Raw genomic sequence first — 24,157 nt, 5'->3', positions numbered from 1 at the left:
CCCCAGTTCAAGATTCATCCACGAGGGGAAACATCCTGTCAGAATCTACTCTGTCCAAGCCTCCTCAAAATCTTGTATGTTTCAATGTGATCACCGCTCATTCTTCTAAACTCCAATGAGTATAGGCCCAACCAGCTCAACCTTTCCTCAAAAGGCAACACCTGCATCCCAGGAATCAACCTAGTGAACATTCTCTGAACTGCCTCCAATGCAAGTATATCCCTGCTTAAATAAGGAGCCCAAAACTGCATGCAGTACTCTAGGGGTGGTCTCACCAATGCCCAGTACAGTTGTGGCAAGACTTCCATACTTTTATGTTACATACCTATGCAGTAATGTAAGGAATACTGCCATGGTTTGCAATACATAAGAACATAAAAAAATAGAAGCAGGGGTAGGCCATTCAGCACCCGGCCAGGTGTTCGATTTAGATGTAGGTGAGCACTTTGGCGATAGTGATCACAATTCGGTTAGGTTTACCTTAGCGATGGGCAGGGACAGGTATATACCGCAGGGCAAGAATTATAGCTGGGGGAAAGGAAATTATGACGCGATTAGGCAAGATTTAGGATGTGTAGGATGGGGAAGGAAACTGCAGGGGATGGGCACAAACGAAATGTGGAGCTTATTCAAGGAGCAGCTAATGCGTGTCCTTGATAAGTATGTACCTGTCAGGCAGGGAGGAAGTTGTCGAGCAAGGGAGCCGTGGTTTACTCAAGAAGTTGAAGCGCTTGTCAAGAGGAAGAGGGCGGCTTATGTTAGGATGAGACGTGAAGGCTCAGTTAGGGCGCTTGAGAGTTACAAGCTAGCCAGGAAGGATCTAAAGGGAGGGCTAAGAAGAGCAAGGAGAGGACACGAGAAGTCATTGGCGGATAGGATCAAAGAAAACCCTAAGGCTTTCTATAGGTATATCAGGAATAAACGAATGATAAGAGTTAGAACAGGGCCAATCAAGGATAGTAGTGGGAAGTTGTGTGCGGAATCAGAGGAGATAGGGGAAGCGTTAAATGAATATTTTTCGTCAGTATTTACAGTAGAGAAAGAAAATGTTGCCGAGGAGATTACTGAGATACAGCCTACTAGGCTAGATGGGATTGAGATTCACAAGGAGGAGGTGTTAGCAATTTTGGAAAGAGTGAAAATAGATAAGTCCCCTGGGCCAGATGGGATTTATCCTAGGATTCTCTGGGAAGCCAGGGAGGAGATTGCAGAGCCGTTGTTGTTGATCTTCAAGTCGTCATTGTCGACAGGAGTAGTGCCGGAGGACTGGAGGATAGCAAATGTTGTCCCCTTGTTCAAGAAGGGGAGTAGAGACAGCCCTGGTAATTATAGACCTGTGAGCCTTCCTTCGGTTGTGGGTAAAATGTTGGAAAAGGTTATAAGAGACAGGATTTATAATCATCTTGAAAAGAATAAGTTCATTTGCGATAGTCAGCACGGTTTTGTGAAAGGTAGGTCGTGCCTCACAAACCTTATTGAGTTTTTCGAGAAGGTGACCAAACAGGTGGATGAGGGTAAAGCCGTGGATGTGGTGTATATGGATTTCAGTAAGGCGTTTGATAAGGTTCCCCACGGTAGGCTATTGCAGAAAATACGCAAGTATGGGGTTGAAGGTGATTTAGAGCTTTGGATCAGAAATTGGCTAGCTGAAAGAAGACAGAGGGTGGTGGTTGATGGCAAATGTTCATCCTGGAGTTTAGTTACTAGTGGTGTACCGCAAGGTTCTGTTTTGGGGCCACTGCTGTTTGTCATTTTTATAAACGACCTGGATGAGGGTGTAGAAGGGTGGGTTAGTAAATTTGCGGATGACACGAAGGTCGGTGGAGTTGTGGATAGTGTCGAAGGGTGTTGTAGGGTACAGAGGGACATAGATAGGCTGCAGAGCTGGGCTGAGAGATGGCAAATGGAGTTTAATGCGGAGAAGTGTGAGGTGATTCACTTTGGAAGGAGTAACAGCAATGCAGAGTACTGGGCTAATGGGAAGATTCTTGGTAGTGTAGATGAGCAGAGAGATCTTGGTATCCAGGTACATAAATCCCTGAAAGTTGCTACCCAGGTTAATAGGGCTGTTAAGAAGGCATATGGTGTGTTAGCCTTTATTAGTAGGGGGATCGAGTTTCAGAGCCACGGGGTCATGATGCAGCTGTACAAAACTCTGGTGAGGCCGCACCTGGAGTATTGCGTGCAGTTCTGGTCACCGCATTATAGGAAGGATGTCGAAGCTTTGGAAAGGGTGCAGAGGAGATTTACTAGGATGTTGCCTGGTATGGAAGGAAGGTCTTACGAGGAAAGGCTGAGGGACTTGGGGTTGTTTTCGTTAGAGAGAAGGAGGAGGAGAGGTGACTTAATAGAGACATACAAGATAATCAGAGGGTTAGATAGGGTGGATAGTGAGAGTCTTTTTCCTCGGATGAGGATGGCAAACACGAGGGGACATAGCTTTAAGTTGAGGGGTGAAAGATATAGGACAGATGTCAGAGGTAGTTTCTTTACGCAGAGAGTAGTAGGGGCGTGGAACGCCCTGCCTGCAACAGTAGTAGACTCGCCAACTTTAAGGGCATTTAAGTGGTCATTGGATAGACATATGGATGTAAATGGAATAGTGTAGGTCAGATGATCGGCGCAACATCGAGGGCCGAAGGGCCTGTACTGCGCTGTAATATTCTAATTCTAATTCTAATTCTATACTCCATCCCCCTTGCAACAAAGGCCAACATTCCATTTGCCTTCCTAATTACTTTCTGTACCTGCATGCTACCATTTTGTAATTCATGTACAAGGACACCCAGATCCCTCTGCACCACAGCATTCTGGAGTCCCTCTCCATTTACATCATATTCTGTTTTTCTATTCTTACCACCAAAGTGGATAATCTCACATTTTCCCACATTAAACTCCATCTGTCAAATGTTTTCCCACTTACTTAACTTATCTATATCCCTTCGGGTGTTGGATGTTGTCTGAGTGCCTTTAAGAGTGATGTCCCTTTAAGATCTTAGTATGTTAATGAGCTGAGTACAAGAACGCAGTCACATGACATGGAGCCTGAGGCACTCTGTAACTGTAACACCCAGAGTAAGGTTCTGTAAATAGTTAGCTCTGTACTGTATATAATGGCTAACTGTAATAAACCTGTTTGAGATCTTCACCACAACTTGATTCCATGCATCTCATTTATGTTGCTTCAGACAGTATAAAAAGAACCCATTTTAAGGTGGCTGCTTCTCATTACATGGTGGCAGCTGTGGTGAGAAGACAGAATCAAAGATTGAAGACCACAGGGAAACAGCTTTAAAAACTACCTTCCAACAGCTAAAAGAGAGAAAGTTAAAAAAAAATACTGGCCCAAACAGGGAAAGAAGAAAACACTTACCTCAAGCTGTAGAAGACAGAGCTGAACAACAGGCTGCAAATAAATTCCTGCAGGTGAGTCATTGTGCCAGTGGTAGAGGAATCCCAGTTAAAAAAAGAAGCTTTGAAGTGATTAGAGAAAATTGTTTTTTTTTAAAAATGCTCTGCGATAAAAAGAACAAGGAGACCTGATCCCTCCCCCATTCTGATTACAGAACCAGAAAAACAGTTTGTAAAAATACTAATCACAGTTGGAAGTGAGGGATTACACAGAATCAATATCTCAGGCTTATCTGACCAGGACCAGAAAGATCCCGCAAAGATATGGAAAGTGCTGGAAGATCACCTCCAATTAAGAGTGAATTTTCAAATTCACTGCCTGGAATTGATGTCCTACAGGCAACAGCCACAGGAATCAATAGACCAGTTCATGAGCAGATGCCATAGAAATGACAACGAATGCAACTTCTCAGAAACTGAACTGTCGGACCAAATAATGGAGCTGGTGTTTGTATCAACACCCATTGAAGCATTTCAGAAGGACCTGTTGGGGAAAAGAAAGGTCACAGCATTGATGCACTGCTGGAAGATGGCAGGAAATACTAAGCCATTGTAGCTGGACAACAGCACCTGCAAGGTGCAGCCAACAGTATCGGCACCATAACCAGGTTGAAAAGAGCAAGCAAGCTGTGTGGTAAGTGCAGTTAGCCCCACACACAGCGAGACCTGCATTACGAGACCTGTGCAAGGCCTTGAACTGTTTGTCACACAAATTCCATGGCAAAACATTCCTGAGACAAGATTCAGAGGGAAGCAATTCTCAGCCAAAAGATGAAAACGCGTTCCTCATTATGAACCTGACACATCACATTGATGAAGTCAAACATCTGAAAGCTTTTGCCACTGTTAACATCACATGCCCAAAGAAAGCTGGCAAACATATACTTAAGGTCATGATTGACACCGGCGCTAGTACAAATATCCTCCAGGTCCGAATCCTCAAAGCTATGTACCGGAGTCATTGGAAATCAATGATACAACCAACAACTGCCAAATTATCTGCATACAATGGGTCACTCATCCTGTGCTGTGGCACATTAACAATGCAATGCAGCTATGGCAAGTCGGCATGGAAACCACAAACATTCTACCTAGTAGACATGAGCGGACCAGCGTTGGCAGGACTACCAGTGTGTAAGGACTTCAACATCATACTATCCATGAGAGCATTGCCAAGGTGAAATTTCCAAGGACAGGGACCCACTTGCAGACTCTGGCCAGCATCAAATGGTACAGTTTGGAAACCCAGCAACAGCACAACTATGCCACGCCTTCACTTCTGCTGTCAAGAGAACTGCCAGCACCACAACGAGCCAGAATGGACAGTTACCTCCATGAGGCCAAGTACTCCTCCCCCAACAATTCCTCAACCTTGAGCCCAAGACCTTCAGACGCGGAGGATGAGGGGAGGCGTTGGACATGCAATGTCCTGAGGAGGCAGAGGAGGAATGAGTTGAAGAATTGCCTGTTGGTTTTCATGATGAAGTGCCAGAATTTTCCAAGAATGACAAGGCCTCAAAGGTGGTCATCTTGAGAAAAACAACAGAGTATGTTAGCAGGCTGAAGGCAGAGCAACAGAAACTGAATGCAGAAAGGGAGAAATCTCCGAAAAAACAGCAACAGCAGAGATGCAAATTCTCAGAGCAAGTGTTGCAAACCACCAAAACAATATATGATCTCTTAAGCCTCTATAATTGTGAATTTCACACTCTATCCATGTGTAACTAATTTTGATGTTATCTAATGTTATGTGTTTTTACTTTTAGCATACAAGACTTATCTTTGGAAAAAAAGGGAATGTTGTATGATTGCCTTTAAGAGTGATGTCCCTTTAAGATCTGATGAGCTAAGTACCAGAATGCAGTCACGTAACTTGGAGCCTGAGGCACTCTGTAACTGTAACACCCAGAGTAAGGTTCTGTAAATAGTTAGCTCTGTATTGTATATGATAATTAGCTGTCATAAACCTGTTTGAAATCTTCAACATAACTTGACTCCACTCATCTCATTTATGTTGCACCAGACAGCATAAAAAGAACTCATTACATGGTGACAGCTCATTACATTGGACAATTAAACAACTAACCAGAGGAGAAGACTCCATGAACAACCCAATCCTCAATGACGGAGACCAGCACGAATGCAATAGTCAAGGCTGAAGAGTTTACAACCGTATTAAGCCAGAAGGGTCAAGTCGATGATCTATCTTGGCTTCCTCCTGAGATTTCAACCATCACAAAAGCCAGTCTTTAGTCAGTTTGATTCACTCTATGTGATATCATGAAATGTTTTTGCACACTGGATACAGCAAAGGCTGTGGGTCCTGACAACATCCCAGTTGTAATGCTGAAGACTTGTGGCTGCAGAACTAGATGCACCTCTAACCAAGCTGTTTCAGTACAGTTACAACATTGGCCTCCACCTGACTAGGTGGAAAATTTTCCAAGTGTATCCTATCCACAAAAAGCAGGACAAATCTAATCTGGCTAATTACCGTCCTATCAGCCTACTCTCAACCATTGGCAAAGTGATGGAAGATGTCATCGACGGTATTATCAAGCAGCACTTACTCACCAATAATTTGCTCACTGATGCTCAGTTTGGGTTCTGCCAGCTCCAGACCTCATTACAGCCTTGGTTCAAACGTGGGAAAAGGAGCTCAATTCCAGAGATGACGTGAGCGAAATTGCCATTGCCATCAAGGCACCATTCAACCAAGTGTGGCACCAAGGAGGCCTTTTAAAATTGAAGTCAATGGGAATCAAGGGTGTAGGCCCTGAAAAGTTGGTCAAGTAACGCTTTAGACCCAGCATGCTCTAAGGCAGCTAAAGATAAGTGCAGAACTTGCTGAAGAAAGCTAATAGACACGTCGAAGCTGTGGTTAGGGATATGTGACCATTAGACTAGAGTGTTGAGCAAGAATAGATACAAGAGGAACAGAAATAGGGAAACCAACAGTGGTTATTGTAAACAAGTCTGGACTTCTGTCCAGGTGGCTAAATGGCTAATGCTTGTCAAAGATGAGATAATGCTTGAAGATTTGTGTAAAACAAGATTATGTGAGTCATGGGTTGAGCAAGGAGCCTTCAAAGAATATATAAGATCATAAGAACTAGGAGCAGGAGTAGGCCGTCCGGCCCCTCGAGCCTCCTCCGCCATTCAATAAGATCAGGGCTGATCTTTTCATGGACTCAGATCCACTGACCCGCGCTCCCACCGTATCCTTTAATTCCTTTATTGTTCAAAAAGATATCTACCTTAGCTTTAAAGACGTTTACTGAAGAAGCGTCAACTACTTCACTGGGCAAGGAATTCCATAGATTAACAACCCTCTGGGTGAGTTATTCTCGACGAGAACCCGGGAACAACTCTCGAAGGCAGGACCCTGAGGCTCAGTGATCAACCGTGACAAGAGACTGATCACCTGTTGACGGGTAGTATCTTGTACAAGAAGTGAGACTTGTATTTATTTGGTGTCTAAATAAACTTTTGTAAGCATTTGTATGCTTTAAGTGATTTTAGTACTAATAAAGTGAAGTTATACGAGACTTTGGTTTTACTGTATCTTTGTCTGTCACATCAGTTGATACCCTACAGAGAAAAAGGGTCAACATTTTGGCGTCCCTGGGTGGTTAAGTGATTGGTTTAAATCACACCGTGTCCGGATCACAGAGGTTACAGACAAAATCATAACGGTCGGGAGCTAAATTTAACCAGTTGCTAGGTAAGGGTAAACTCTGAAAATCAGCCTTGAGGGGTGTTCTGCATACCTCCTGAGCATTTTTACACATGTATATTTTATGGGAACCTTGAGACATGTTTTGGTTGTGAATTAGTTGAACTTGTGTGTGTTCATTTCAGTCGGGGCAGGGAATTTGACACCGATTTTGGTACTTTGAATTCATCATTACGGAATCAATTTTCTAAGTTGTTTGGAATTGAATGAGTGTGAAAAGTGATCGTTGAGTGTGTACATTTCAATTTAAGATTGTGCACCCAGGAGTGGGGTACAAAATTGAATTATATTTTAAATTAAAGTTTTTATTTTTATTTTAAAAGTTGGTTTTGCAACTGTGAAAAGACAATGAACAATTTTCTAAGAGATAAGCTTCAGCCTTGAAGGTCTGAAGATGTCTGGCAGAAATCCAATTTGAAGTTTAAAACACTGCTTTAATTGGAGCTCCAGTTTAAAATCTGTTCTTGTTTCTTTTTGGATTTTAAATTAAAGACATGTTTTACTGACTATTTTAAGTAGCAAATGTCAGGAATTGGATATTGGTTTAAGGAAGAGAAGGATAAACAAAGGAGATATGGGAAAGATTCTGTCTATTTAAAGTTTGTTTAAGAAGCTGGTGTTAAATCTTCTTTTTTAAGAATGTTAAATAACTTTTTCTTTAGTTTTTGGTTTTATTACAGTCTTTTGAAAAGGCGCCTGAAGAACAAGAAAAATGATGTAATTTACCTATCTTTAAAAATAAGCACGTGCTATTCTGTTCTGTGTGTAGTTAATGAGTTTGAATTAAGTTTATACTATTAAGGTTAACTGACCTGTTAAGTTGAGAAAACTGGAAATTTCATTTGTGGCCACAATGAACTTTCAAGTTTATTATGTCAAGTTTTGGGGAGGTCTTTAATTCCGGACATAAGATACGCCCATATAACATTGACAGTTTTGATTTTTAATTGTTTATTGCCATGAATTGGAATTTGGAATTATCTTTGTTGTATAAAAAAAATCCTTGGATTAGAAAACTCTTACAAAAGATGTTAAAAGTTTGGTAACTATTGGACTTTAATCTAAAATGCTGTCTTTCCTGATGGAGATGCTTTCCTTTGAAGTTGATAATGGTACTAATGATTTTGTTGTTTTCAAACCTTAAGGATACCAAAAGAATTGGAAAAATACAGATTAAAATGGAGAGTAGTTCTTTTCGATCAAAAAAAAAAGGTTACGTAAAGTGACGCAGCTGAGAATGTTTTGCTCCACCCCCTTGGAGACAAGCAAAAATATTAACCCCGCTGAAGCTATTGTTTTTCCATTTAATCCACCACACAATTTTTGCATTGCTGAGAGTAAAATTAACCCATTGGACCTTGGGGCAGAGCCACAATATCACAGCATCTGTTATCTATGAGTCAAAGTGCTGGAGAAGGAAAGATAGTTGCAAGCACTTCTGTCTTTAATGTAAAATAAAAATGCAGTACATCCAAGTCTGGGCATAAGAAATTGGAATTGATAAACAAAATTTAATTGATATGAGTGGTCATTTAAAGCACTCAAAGGGAAATTTATCTGACATTTAAGAGGACAATCAAAGTTTTAGAAAACACAAAAAAAAAGTCTAAGTGGTTTAGTGTGTTGGACATTAGCAATGGGTTCTGGGCCATACCGCTGGCACAAGAGTGTCAATATAAATTTGCGTTTACGTTCCAGGGACAACAATACACCTGGATGTGTCTCCCCCAAGAATTTCATAATAGTCTGTTGATATTCCACCAGTGGTTGGCACAGAGTAAGGAGGAGCTCCTTCGACTTCTCTGGGAAGTTGGAATGAAAGTTAACCCTAAAAAGGCACAGACACTGAAAGAAAAGGTTTCCTATTTGAAATAGTAATAACACAGGGAAAACATGACATAGAGCAAATGCGAGTACAGATAATCCTCGAACTCCCCCTACCGCAAGATATTAAGGCTCTGAGATCATTTTTAGGCTTCGTTGGGTATTACAGGAACCACATTGATGGATTTGCCTTAAAGGCAGCCCCTTTATATGATTTCCTGAAAAAGAACTACTACGTGCCTGCGGACAATTTAATCTACCAGGGCGAACCCCATGAGTGTCAGGTTTTGACAGCAAAGGCCTTCAAGGGTCCTTTTGTGTCAAAATCATTGGTGGGGGGCGTACAAGGGAAGGAGCCAGCAATCAAACCAGCACTAAAAAAATGTTGTTGACGGTTCCTCTACAGTGGAGAATAGGATTAGACAGATAGGGTGTGGATTACATGTACAGGATCATCGTGGAAAATCTCTTAAAGACCTTGCCTTACAGCTACCGGCACGTCTAAATGTGCAGGGTACAGAACTAGCTGCGGTCATTTTTGTGGTGGCAGAACCACACGTTTCCCCCACTGGTTGATATATATTTTGATACTATGTATGTGTGAAACAGTTTAACCGAGACCCCCGAAGGAGACAGGAGGGCCGATGAGTTGGCAAAGATGGGGGCCCCGAGTTCCCCGTATGGCAGTGCGATGATAATGACTGTAGAAACCGATCAACGTATGTGAAACCACTCAATATTGGGGGCTCCTGGCTCTATTGTGTTGCAAAAGATGACATCGATGCCCCTTGGCTCTGTACCGTGGGCGTATGGGGGCAAGAAGCATCAACCACCACGGTTACCCCTACATCACCAACCCAGCAGCCACAAGTGACTGATCTCCCTTGACCTACCTTAACTGCAGGACCAGGAAACGGACTTGCGATCATAAAAACTAATAAAATTGTATATGATAACATACAGCATGAGTTGATACCAGTAATATGGAATATCTCAGCTATCCAGCTACCAGACTGGTGCCCTGAGAAGACACATGGGTTGTATAAATACAGTTCATGGATGTTAGAACAAACTTGGGAAAATCTGAGGCAAATTGGTGGGGGAAAGGTGCCAGTTTGGATAAATGACACCCAGTTGGAATTCTTAGCTAGTCACACAAAGAATAAAATTACCAGGTGCCAATTCAGAAAACTTGTTAAGGTATGGAAAGTTCAAGAGTGTGTAAATACAGGATCTATGAGTATTGGAGTAGTATTGGGAATACCTGTAATTCCAAGGGATAAGTTAGGGATGCAATTATATGAAGTAGAAAATATAAGGGGAAGAAATTACATAAAATGCTATGATATATTACCCTATGCTGTGGAAATTGGAAGAGAGATAATTGGGACAACATTGTCTAAGTGTAGTCTGGAATACCAGGTGGTCATATGTCCTCATCTTATATATTAATGCCACTGTAAATTGCACCATGGAGACTAGGAAAGCATTATCAGGACTAACCCATCTGGCCTATATGGGAAAGGGGGGATATTGCTTAACCACCACGGCGAAGGAATACCAGTATGGATGTAACCGAACTTGCCAGGTGAGCAACAGTACTTTTTGTTTCAACCCACAAATACCAACTAGAGTAGAGAAGATGGAGTTGGTAGACATACATAAATGGAAAGCAGAAATGATAACTGTGACAGAACGTATTAAGGAGGACTTGATACATTACCTCCGGGAATACAAATATACACTTCAGCCATTGCCTATGCGCTTGGGTAAAGAGAGACAGCAGCTAAAAGCCATTGGTGAAGTGTACTACAAACTGGAACAACAGTCAAAGAGGCTACAAGATGAGATTGACAAGATAAACGATTCTACTTGGTGGGAGGACTTATGGAACTGGAGGTCAAATGTGCAGCTACACCCCTGGTTTAGAATTATCTCCTATGTCCTGATAGTGGTTTTGGGTATCATGGTGTTATATGTGGCACACTTAATTTGGAAACTTAAAAAATCAATTAAGGAATGTGAGAGGATGTATGAACACAGGTTGGACAGCTACCTTAAAGGCAATCAGTATTTGAACTTGCTCTATAAAAAGATAGACAATTGATTATGTAACACAAACATAATTGTATAACCTATGAGTGGATACTTAAAATGAAATAATGAATGATCAATGTACTCTAAAACAAAATCGTGACTGTATTATGTTGGCACAAGTGATTGTTTATGTGATAGTGATACTGAAATTGTGCTTTCTTTAACATTGCGTTATGTATGCTTTTCCTTTAGAAATGAAATTATGACTGTACAAGGGCACGAGTTAGAAGAATAAGTAATGTGATCCAGAATAAATTAGAAAATTTATGAGGATCAAAGCGGGGACTGTAGGCCCTGAAAGGTTGGTCAAGTAACACTTTATACCCAGCATGCTCTAAGGCAGCTGTTGTAAGCATTTGTACGCTTTAAGTGATTTTAGTACTAATAAAGTGAAGTTATATGAGACTTTAGTTTTAGTTTATCTTTGTCTGTCACATCAGTTGATACCCTACAGAGAAAAAGGGTCAACAAGGGGAAAAATATCTACTGGCTGGTGTCATAGTCAGCACAAAGGAGGAGGTTGTGGTTGTTCATCTCAGCTCCAAAACAACGCTGCAGGAGTTCTTCAGTGTAGTGTCCTAGGCCCAACCATCTTCAGCTGCTTTATCAATGACCTTCTCTCCATCAGAAGGTCAGAAGTGAGGACATTCGCTGATGATCGCACAGTGTTCCGTTCCATTCGCAACTCCTCAGATAATGAAGCAGTCTATACCAGCGTGCAGCAAGACCTGGACAACATTCAGGCTAAATGGCAAGTAATATTTAAGCCACATAACTGCCAGGTAATGACCATCCCTAAAAAGCATTTAAGGGACATTTAACAATCTGAGAACGTAATGCATTGACTACCACTGGACATAATGAAGCATTTGGAGATACAATGCTACACTCAACATCTCCATCAGCACTACCTCAGTATATTTATTTATTTAGAGATACAGCACTGAAACTGGCCCTTCAGCCCACCAAGTCTGTGCTGACCAACAACCACCCATTTATACTAATCCTACATTAATCCCATATTCCCTACCACATCCCCATCATTCTCCTACCACCTACCTATACTAGGGGCAATTTACAATGGCCAATTTACCTATCAACCTGCAATTCTATGTCTGTGGGAGGAAACTGGAGCACCCGGCGGAAACCCACGCAGTCACAGGGAGAACTTACAAACTCCGCACAGGCAGTACCCAGAACTGAACCCAGGTCGCTGGAGCTGTGAGGCTGCGGTGCTAACCACTGCACCACTGTACCACCTATTGCATGAGGCAATGCAGCCAATATTTGGTCTTCACTCCATCCTGCATCATAGCTATGCTGCAGTCCACTCTGCATCAGTGCAACAAAATCGGAACTAATTGCTACCCATTTCATGGACCAATATGTCAGCCTTGAGACTGCTCTGCAGACCACTTTGCTCGTTAATTCAAGATAGCAAACAGGACAGTACTTTGGATCTCCATCACTCTATTCTATAGCCCAGTAGGACAAAGGTTCTTCAGCCACGATTCCCTAAAATATAGGTCTGAAATTCTTGGAGGTTTACTGTGCCAGCACAAGTGTGGTAGAGTAGAACCCCCACAAGCCCCAGGTTAGGCTGGATACCCCATCCCAAATCCAGAAGTTATCTAACTGACTAGAGTGGACAGTCAAACTGCCAGCTGAATGCCAGAGCAGCATCATGCCTCTCTGATGCTGAAGATGAAGCCCAGTAAGGCCCTGAACTAATGTGTCCTTTGGTTCTTCTGCTCCCAATGGAGCAAGGCTTCCTCTTAGAGAAAGTAATTGACTCTTCTCTAAGGTTGATTACTTTTCTTTAGTAATGTTTTAAGACCCTTCATAGACCTCAATAAGCCACACTCCATCTCTCAGCGGGCTTGAGTTCTGCCTACAGAGGGCATAAAGGGTATAATTCCCAGGGTAGGTGAGAACATCCCAAAACATGACCCCATAACATAGGAAGATGGGCAGTAGATCTCCCCATGGTCCTCCCACCAGAAAATTGGTGGAACAGAAAACACAGAGTGGAATCCCAGGTTCTGTCCCATTTACCGGTACCCAGTGTGACAATCCATCCCAGTTCCACCCAGGTCCAATTGAAAGCTTGGCCCCTTGGTTTCCCTGCAAAGTCTTGAAAAGGTTCCAAGTGGAGAAATAAAGAAAGGAAATCGTAAGGAAAGTCATTCCTGGACCTCTCCAATGCAACTAATAGCAGATGTTTTTAAGGCAGGTTTTGCAGCAGTTTGGAAGCAGTTCATCGGCCTGCTGTATCATTCAGGATTGATGCTTGGCAAAGTGAAAGCAATAAAGGCAAATAAAGGGGCGGCACAGTGGCGCAGTGGTTAGCACCGCAGCCTCACAGCTCCAGCGACCCGGGTTCAATTCTGGTTACTGCCTGTGTGGAGTTTGCAAGTTCTCCCTGTGACTGCGTGGGTTTCCGCCGGGTGCTCTGGTTTCCTCCCACAAGCCAAAAGACTTGCAGGTTGGTAGGTAAATTGGCCATTATAAATTGCCCCTAGTATAGGTAGGTGGTAGGGAAATATAGGGACAGGTGGGGATGTGGTAGGAATATGGGATTAGTGTAGGATTAGTATAAATGGGTTGTTGATGTTTGGCACAGACTCGGTGGGCCGAAGGGCCTGTTTCAGTGCTGTATCTCTAAACTAAACTAAAAAACTAAAATAAAAGAAAACCATCCTCAATGTTAAAGAGAGAGAAAAATCAGTCACTAAATTCTTGTATTTTGCTTTTACTATAAATTGGAAAAGATTGTAGATTGACTTTGCAGTAAAAGAGGAAATGAAATATCAGACTGTCTCACTTCCACAGGCATCTGATGCAGCACACCAGCATCATTTAGCAAAAAAGGCAGACATTTATTCCCTATAAAGATAAGTCTAATCCCAATAATTAGCTGGCAGTGGCTGCAAAGAAATATCCTTGCAGGCTAGTAATAGGGTTTTCTGTGATGCAACAATACATTTGGGCTGAGCAACGAGAAGGTCTCATCCTTTATTGAGAAAACTCAGTTTATTGTATTTATGCCTCATCGACTGCAATGTTAGGGGTGGCAATGACTGTAATATCTGAGGAAAAAGAAAAATGTTTCAGTTTTCTGTCTGGGGGATATTTACTTAATCAGCATATTTTAAAGGGAAAGAATTACTCTATGAACGAGGTAGAGTCACATTTCTGTCCTATTATCCTTTTTATGTTTGACCACAAGTATAATCCAATTTTAAAACAGAAAATTGCAATATCTCCTCTGTCTCTGCCTATCTGCTGACTAAGCGCTCAACCATGCCTTTGTCGTCTTCAGACTGAACTATTCTAAAGATCTCCTGGTCAACCTCCCACTCTCCATTCTCCATTAATTTCAGTTCATCAAAAACTCTGTTGTTCACATTCTACCCCACACCATCATCCCTGTCTTTGCTGACTTATATTAGCTCCCAGTCCCTAAACAGCATCAATTTAAAATATCATCCCAGTGGTGAAATTCCTTCATGGCCTTCCCCCTCCCTATCTCTGTAACCTCCCACAATCCCTTCCCCTAACTTTCCATTCCTCTGACCCTGGCCTTTTGTGCATTTCCCCATTCCTTTTGACCCACAAATAGAAACCATACTTTTAGCTGTCTCGGCTCTATGCTCTGGATTGTTCTCCAAGATGATCCTGCAGTAGTGTGAGGTTTTGTCAGAGAAATGTGAGGCCTGAGAGTGCTTGATATTCTCCAACCAGTTTTGCACTAGATACGCTGCAGTCTGTATCCCTTGGACTTGAGGGAGTAAAGTTAGCGAGCTGTACCTGGGAATTGATTGAGATGTGGGAGAGTAAATGTTCTGCAGTGGACAAAGGCATCAAAGACAAAGGCATCAAAGGTGGGCATGAACGTAAGTTAAACAAATGGCTGCATAAGCAGTATAATGGATAGAGGGCCAAAAGTTAGATGGTTAGGAATGAAACCGGACGGACCACCTGACATCGACCTAGGCACCGGAAACGACAATGGCAAACCCAGTCCTGTCGACCCTGCAAAGTCCTCCTTACTAACATTTGGGGCTTGTGCCAAAATTGCGAGTGCTGTCCCAGACTAGTCAAACAACAGCCTGACATAGTCATACTCACGGAATCATACCTTACAGACAATGTCCCAGACACTGCCATCACCATCCCTGGATATGTCCTGTCCCACCAGCAGGACAGACCCAGCAGAGGTGGTGGCACAGTGGCCTACAGTAGCGAGGGAGTTGCCCTGGGAGTCCTCAACATCGACTCCGGACCCCATGATGTCTCATGGCATCAGGTCAAACATGGGCAAGGTAATCTCCTACTGATTACCACCTACCACCCTCCATCAGCTGATGAGTCAGTACTCCTCCATGTTGAACACCACTTGGAGGAAGCACTGAGGGTGGCAAGGGCACAAAATGTACTCTGGGTGAGGGACTTCAATATCCATCACCAAGAGTGGCTCGGTAGCACCACTACTGACTGAGCTGGCCGAGTACTAAAGGACATAACTGCTAGACTGGGTCTGCGACAGGTGGTGGGTGAACCAACACGAGGGAAAAACATACTTGACCTCATCCTCACCAATCTGCCTGCCACAGATACTTCTGTCCATGACAGTATTGGTAGAAGTGACCACCGCACAATCCTTGTGGAGATGAAGTCCCGCCTTCACATTGAGGATACCATCCATCGTGTTGTGTGGCACTATCACCGTGCTAAATGGGATAGATTTCAAACAGATCTAGCAATGCAAAACAGGGCATCCATGAGGCTCTGTAGGCCATCAGCAGCAGCAAAATTGTACTCAACGACAATCTGTAAACTCATCCCCGGCATATCCCCCACTCTCCCATTACCATCAAGCCAGGCGACCAGGCGATCAATGAAGAGTGCAGGAGGGCATGCCAGGAGCAGCACCAGGCATATCTCAAAATGAGGTGTCAACCTGGTAAAGCTACAACCCAGGACTACTTGCATGACAAACTGCATAAGCAGCATGCAATAGACAGGGCTAAGCGATCCCATAACCAACGGATCAGATCTAAGCTCTGCAGTCCTGTCACATCCAACCGTGATTGGTGGTGGACAATTAAACAACTAACTGGAGGAGGTGGCTCCACAAATATCCCCATCCTCAATGATGGGGGAGCCCAGCACATCAGTGCGAAAGATAAAGCAGAAACATTTGCAACAATCTTCAGCCAGAAGTGCCGAGTTGATGATCCATCTCGGCCTCCTCCTGAAGTCCCCAGCATTACAGATGCCAGACTTTCAGCCAGTTCGATTCACTCCGCGTGATATCAGGAAACGAGTGAAGGCACTGGATACTGCAAAGGCTATCGGTCCTAACAATATTCCGGCAATAGTACTGAAGACCTGTGCTCCAGAACTTGCTGCACCCTAGCCAAGCTGTTCCAGTATAGCTACAACACTGGCATCTACCCGGCAATGTGGAAAATTGCCCAGGTATGTCCTGTACACAAAAAGCAGGACAAGTCCAACCCAGCCAATTACCGCCCCATCAGTCTACTCTCAAGCATCAGTAAAGTGATGGAAGGTGTCATTAACAGTGCCATCAAGCAGCACTTGCTTGGCAATAACCTGCTCAATGATACCCAGTATGGGTTCCGACAGGGCCACTCAGCACCTGACCTCATTACAGCCTTGGTTCAAACATGGACAAAAGAGCTGAACTCAAGAGGTGAGGTGAGAGTGACTGCCCTTGACATCAAGGCAGCATTTGACCGAGTATGGCATCAAGGAGCCCTAGCAAAACTGGAGTCACCGGGAATCAGGAGAAAACTCTCCTCCGCTGGTTAGAGTCATAACTAGCGGAAAGGAAGATGTCTTTGGTTGTTGGAGGTCAATCATCCGAGCTCCAGGACGTCACTGCAGGAGTTCCTCAGGGTGGTGTCCTAGGCCCAACCATCTTCAGCTGCTTCATCAATGCCCTCCTTCAATCATAAGGTTGGAAGTGGGGATGTTCGCTGATGATTGCACAATGTTCAGCACCATTCACAACTCCTCAGATACTGAAGCAGTCCATGTAGAAATGCAGCAAGACCTGGACAATATCCAGGCGTGGGCTGATAAGTGGCAAGTAACATTTGCGCCACACAAGTGCCAGGCAATGACCATCTCCAACAAGAAAGAATCTAACCATTTCCCCTTGACATTCAATGGCATTGCCATCACTGAATCCCCCACTATCAACATCCTAGGGGCTACCATTGACCAGAAACTGAACTGGAGTAGCCATATAAATACCGTGGCGACAAGAGCAGGTCAGAGGTTAGGAAACCTGCAGCGAGTAACTCACCTCCTGACTCCCCAAAGCCTGACCACCATCTACAAGGCACAAGTCAGGAATGATGGAATACTCTCCACTTGCCTGGATGGGTGCAGCTCCAACAACACTCAAGAAGCTCGACACCATCCAGGACAAAGCAGCCCGCTTGATTGGCAGCCCATGCACAAACATTCACTCCCTCCACCACTGACACACAGTGGCAGCAGTGTGTACCATATACAAGATACACTGCAGCAATGCTCCAAGGCTCCTTCGACAGCATCTTCTAAACCCATGATCTCTACCAACGAGAAGGACAAGGGCAGCAAATGGATGGAAACACCACCACCTGCAAGTTCCCCTCCATGGCACACACCATCCTGACTTGGAACTATATCACCTTTCCTTCACTGTGCCTCAATCAAAATCCTGGAATTCCCTTCCTAACAGCACTGTGGGTATACCTACCCGCATGGATTGCAGCGGTTCAAGAAGGCAGCTCACCACCACCTTCTCAACGGCAATTAGGGATGGGAAATAAATGCTGGCCCGGCCAGCGACGCCCACATCCCATGAAGGAATAAAAAAAAGGTTAAGGTTTAGAAAGTGCAGTTATTGGGCTTGGCATTGAAAAAAACACTTTGATAAAGATAGGAATCTTAATTACAGATTTAATTTTAACCAAGAACCTGTGTAGACAATGCAACAGATAATGTTTCTATCACACTCCTTAACAGAGTGCTGGGACAAAGGTTGGCACCCAGAATTTTCCATATGGGGATAGGGGAGTTTCTGAATTCAGGCGGGCATCAGAAAATGTGAACAGCTGAAGTGAAAATTCCCTTCAAAGGAAGGAGAACTAGAGGAGGTTTAAGCTACATAGCGATATGCTGTCCATTAATGAGTGATTACAGAGTGATATATGCAAAGGTTTGCTTAGCTGCTATCTTTGATTGGGGAATACTGGGAAGATTCTCTGTGCATTATGCCCAGTAATACTGTAAATGCATTCTTTATAAAGACTTTACAATTATGTTGGCAGACACCAATCTGTGCCACAGTAAGGTTGGGCCTAAACATTGAGAAAAATAAAAAGTTGGCAAAAAGTTGGAAAAGTTTTCAAGTATCTGTGCTGCAGGAGGGAAACATGGACAGAAATGCAAAAGTAACCACAAACATGACTCTTGCTAGTGAAAGACATGAATGATAAGTAATAATTCACATTAATCACAGAAGTGCCAATGCTTTTTAAGGCTAACTGATTATTACTCTGAAAGTTGATTGCATTCCGCCCCAGGCAGCTACTTTACTATTGAACTCCACTGCGCATATCAATTATGCAAATTGATTTTGGGAATAAATTGCTTTGTTTTGAAAGTTCAATGAAATCACTTTAGAAATAAATATCAAATAAAATCATGAATAATCTTTCCTCTGTATTGTGGGCACAAGAAAATTATACGCAGTTCCTTTGCTTAATCTCATAAACCTATAAATTGTTGTTCAGAATGTTTGCATGCCAGTACTTAAATTGTTCATCTGAGTTTACTTTGTGTTATTGTTCTCTGTTTACTTAAAACACGCCTCTCCAAATATGTCCTCTCCCCAAAAAGTTTCCGACTGTACTTATTAAAAATGATTATAGCATCATTAATAGAACATTGATGTTAAACTGGTATTGTCAAAAGAAAGTTTCTAATGTGAATGCACAGTCCGGGAAATGACCATTGCGATCCATCTGATCAATCCCAAAGTTACTAAAGAAATTGTACACCGCTACTTAAGTTCGTCAGCAGGTCTTTTCATCAAAGAACTATCAGTTCCCTCTTTAATTTGCCAAGACTATCTGCCTCCATTACCTTCCTGGGCAGATAGTTCAACCCAATTACCACACTCACTGTTAAATTTAAACTGTCAGTTTGAATTTAACTACCCTACACAGAAGTTCCCTCTTCTAAGCATGAGTCTATTCCCCCGTGCCCCCGATTGCATGTTTTGAATATGTCAATTCGTTAACTACTAAAGATACAAGCCTATATTATCTGGGTGAATCTGAGGTAGGCATGGGCAGAGTCTTTCTCAGTAACATGCTCCATCATGTTCCTGCCTCTTGCCATTCTTCTCAGTGAGCATACCCAGTGGTCATAGAGTCATAGAGTTATACAACACAGAAACAGGCCCTTCGGCCCATGTGTTTGTGCTGGCCATCAAGCACCTATCTATTCTAATCCCATTTTCCAGCACTTAGCCCATAGCCTGATATGCTATGACGTTTCAAATGCACATCTAAATACTTCTTAAATGTTGTGAGGGTTCCTGCCTCTAACACTCCTTCAGCTAGTGTGTTCCAGATTCCAACCACCCTCTGGGTGAAAATTTTTTTCCTCAAATCCCCTCTAAACCTCCTGCCCCTTATCTTAAATCTATGCCCCCTGGTTATTGACCCCTCCGCTAAGGGAAAAAGTTTCTTCCTATCTATCCTATCAATGCCCCTCATAATTTTGCATACCTCAATCAGGTCCCCCCTCAGCCTTCTCCACTCTAAGGAAAATAACCCTAGGCTATCCAGTCTCTCTTCATAGCTGAAATGCTCCAGCCCAGGCAACATCCTGGTGAATCTCCTCTGCACTCTCTCCAGTGCAATGACATCCTTCCTATAGTGTGGTGACCAGAACTGTACTCCAGCTGTGGCCTAACGTTTTATACAGCTCCAGCATAACCTCCCTGCTCTTATATTCTATGCCTTGGCTAATAAAGGCAAGTATCCCATATATTTAAAATATATCCAACCATATGTGTATGGGTATGTACAAATTGTTAAAACATGGCATGGTGAGCAATGGACTGTTTGTTCTGCCCCAATGCCGAATGTTATAAGGTGGGTTGAGGAGGGGTTCTTATGATTCCAATGAAGACAGGCATGTGCATGTATCCTCAGACGGAGGCCATACACAAGCTCCACTGAAATTAGGCAGGTTCTGAAGGCTTCTGAAGCAAGCTTCCGCCCCAATATGACATAAATCCCCTTCAGAGGCCGGGAGCCATTTGTCCAAATGCAAGTGACCTCATTGCCAAAAATATCGCTGGAGTCCAGAGGCATCTGTGGGTTGGGTAGGAATTCTACCTGTTGGAAAAACTAGATCAGTTTATTGAGAACTTTTCACAGATTGTCTTGAAAGCTTACAAATCAGGATGACAAAAGGTACATGAGAGAGCACAAATTTGCATCTGTTTCCACAGCACGTGCTTCTTTTTTTGCTTTAGTTTCTCCTTTAAACTTTGGTCACTATTTGCAAGGAGATAGCTTTGTTGCAAAAATGTTGTACCTAGTAATTTACATTAGATGTCAGCACAAGTCAATCAGAGTATCAAGGAACAAACTAATATTTTTATAAAGACAAACAAGAGCTACAAACAGAGATGTCTGGTTTTAATTTATTATTATGGATTTAAATTATGAGCAAATATAATTTCTAGAAGCGAATGACTGAGTTAGGAGTAGTGCAAGATCATAAGCTAATTACGGATGAAGAAGGTTATTCAGCCCATCCTAATTCATGCACCAAACAGATCCTAAATTACTTCCCACCCTTCAGTATTCAATTGTTCCTGAAATGATTCCAGAGTTTATGCCTCTATTATTCTATTTGGAATTCTATTCTATACATTGATCATTCACCACATGAAGAAGAATTTCCCGATATGAGTCCGAAATTTGCCTTTTATTACACTTGTCCAGTCCTACCTCATAACTCGGACGTTTGACATTAGGGATCAACCTCATGGCTCTTTTCTGCTCTGTATCTAGCACCTATGTGTCTCCTTTATATCTTGGTGACTAGAAATAGATCAAGATGTGGGGCTGGATTTTCAAATCGGGATCAGGAACTTGATGCCTGGATAATTTCCAGGTCCCGAGCCAATGACGCAACTGCATCGCTCATGCAATGCTATCTTAAAGTGTAAATACCCTAATTGGGTGGCTGCAAGCTCAGCGTCCAATTAGTGGCACCGAGCGTAAAGGCAGACAGCAGCCATGATGAGGCCTGCCTTTGCCTGACAGAAGAGAGCAGAAAGCATCTCAGAGGGCCAGCAGCGTCACCAAGCACAAAAGTGGCCAACTGGACAAATAAAAGGTAAAGCGCACGATCCGGGTGCACGATCCCTCAGTGACCAAATTATTCAGCTTAAAAAATGTGCCTTCTGCCAACTTTGAACCCGGCAGCTGTGCATCAATGCACACCAAACTGTTTGAGTTTAGCGAATTCTGCTTCGAAAATTGCTTTCTCACCCTCCCCGGCCGTTAACAAGCCCTCAAGGAGCTTAATGCGCCATTAATTGGAGACAAGCAGGTTTCCTGTACACCCATTCTTGCCTTCCCTTTGAAAATTGTGCTGTGTTCCAGAGGCAGCAGGATCCATTGCCTCCCTCCAGGAACACAATTTTCAAATTGTGCCTGCACCCCTTCCCGACCCCACTGGCAATTGAAAATACCAACCATGGTCTCCTGGAGCACTATACAGTTTGGTCACCACTTCCTTTGACTTGAATTATATTATTTTGGCTATGGTGTTCAGCATTCTATTGGTTCTGTTGATTATGGCTCTGCATTACTAGGCATGTTAAGTATCAACTTTACTGGACTTCGAGCTCCCTTTTGGCTGCATCCTTTTCAACACCATTCAAGCTGTATGTGTGCCAGTTGTTTTTTCTTCCTATGTGCAGCATTTTACACCTGTCTATATTAATATTCATCTACCATCGTTCTACATACTTATATATTTTATCTACCTCATTCTGTAATTTCTAAGCTTCCTCCTCCTAATCTACTGCTCCCCTCAGTCAAACCTTTTGTCACTTCATTCAGAATTTTTGAAACCATGTCATTTATGCTTATTTGAAAAAGCCACAAAGTCCTGGGGCACCCTGCACAGTGCTTCTCTCCATATTAAGGAGTACTTGTTCTTTTCTGCCCTTCAGGCAATTTCATATCCAAATCCAGGAATTATCCTGAATTGCTACAATTTTGTGTTTAACTAATAGCCTTTAGTATGGAACTTGGCCAAATGCCTTTTTTTAAGTCAAGGGCTATCATGTAATAGGGTTTTCCAAGAACCTCTTGAGTGCCACTTCCCCAAAGCAGTCAAGGATTTGGTCAGGCAGTATCTTCCCCTACTGTTTCCATATTGACTGCTGCTTATCCACTGTTGTCCCTCCCAAAGTGACATCAGAAGAGAAGGGAGGTGTGTGGAACAAATGCCTTCTGCCTCTTCATCAAAGTTTTTCTTCTGAACCAGGAAGGGGCTGAAATGGATTCTGCCCTAATTTTCATCCATTCCACCCACACTGTGCCCCATTTACACTCCCAAATACCCCAAAATCTCCAGGATCTGATGCCTTTGCAACACTGCTCAGTAACTTCCTTTCCATATCCCACCACTCCTGGGTTTCATTTCCTCTGATATTGCATTGCTTAATATGTTCCTGAAAAAATCATTTGTGCACTATTTTAGTGCTTTGATATTTAAAATGAATTAACCACTGTGTTACAATGGTGTACAAAGGAATTTACAGCAACATGTGGGGCGGCACAGTGGCCTCACAGCTCCAGCGACCCGGGTTCAGTTCTGGGTACTGCCTATGCGGAGTTTGCAAGTTCTCCCTGTGACCGCGTGGGTTTCCATCGGGTGCTCCGGTTTCCTCCCACAGCCAAAGACTTGCAGGTTGATAGGTAAATTGGCCATTGTAAATTGCCGCTAGTGGTAGGAGAATTGAGGGAGGGTGGGGTTGTGGTAGGGAATATGGGATTAATGTAGGATTAGAATAAATGGGTGGTCGATGGTCGGCACAGACGCGGTGGGCCGAAGGGCCAGTTTCCGTGCTGTATGGCTCTATGACATGAACCAGTGCACCAAAGAAAAATGGTTTGAATCAAAAAGGAATCAGCCAAGAAGGTAATTGGGAGGGGGTGTCAATGCTGTTCTGATACCTTTGGCCAGGAGGTGTACAAGGCAGCCTTAGGAGTGTGTTATTCTCTCATATTTATCCAAAACCTTGCTTCTACATATAATATCATCAAATATGATAGCCACAGTAGATAGAAATTAGGAATTATCTGATGGCTTCTAACTTCAATTAAAAAAACTGTGATGCAAAGTGGCAATTGTAACAATGTAACAACTGACTGTGGAGTACTTGTTGCTGTAACAAGAGAGGATGCTCACTGTGGTCAAAATATATAAGCTTGCATTTTGTGGTCAGCGGTGACAAGATGGTGCTCCTCGCTGACCTCGAAGAAAGCTACCCACAAAGATCTAGCAATCTTTGTGGCGTGGATTTTATCTTTCCCGATGTTAATTTGATTCTTCCGCCAATTTTAGGGGATCTCTGGTGTTCAGCAACAATGATGTAATCAAGTAGGTTAAGTAACCAATCACAATGAAGAATGCTTATAGACAGCAAACCAGGAAGTAAAATATACTGATCATCTTTCACTTTTTAATCATTTTACAGAGAACAAAATGAAGATTGGAACATACACATTGGATTCAGGTAGAAGCTGAAATATCATTAACAAACTTTTTAAAAATTACTTTTTATGTTAAAAAACCTATATAATTTTTGCCATAATGGAGAAATTTGACATTCCACACATTTAAAACTGGGTTTTCAGGATCAGCGAAGCAGTTCAGCGGTAATTATGAACTTAGTAATTATAAACCCAGTTACACCTCATTCAACAAGGTGTAACCTTTTCAAGAGTTTTTCCAACGAGACTAAGT

This window comes from Heterodontus francisci, chromosome 8 (genome assembly GCF_036365525.1).
Source record: "Heterodontus francisci isolate sHetFra1 chromosome 8, sHetFra1.hap1, whole genome shotgun sequence".
Taxonomy (NCBI): Eukaryota; Metazoa; Chordata; class Chondrichthyes; order Heterodontiformes; family Heterodontidae; genus Heterodontus; species Heterodontus francisci.
The sequence above is the reverse complement of the archived record's forward strand: the minus strand, read 5'-3'. Positions refer to the sequence as shown.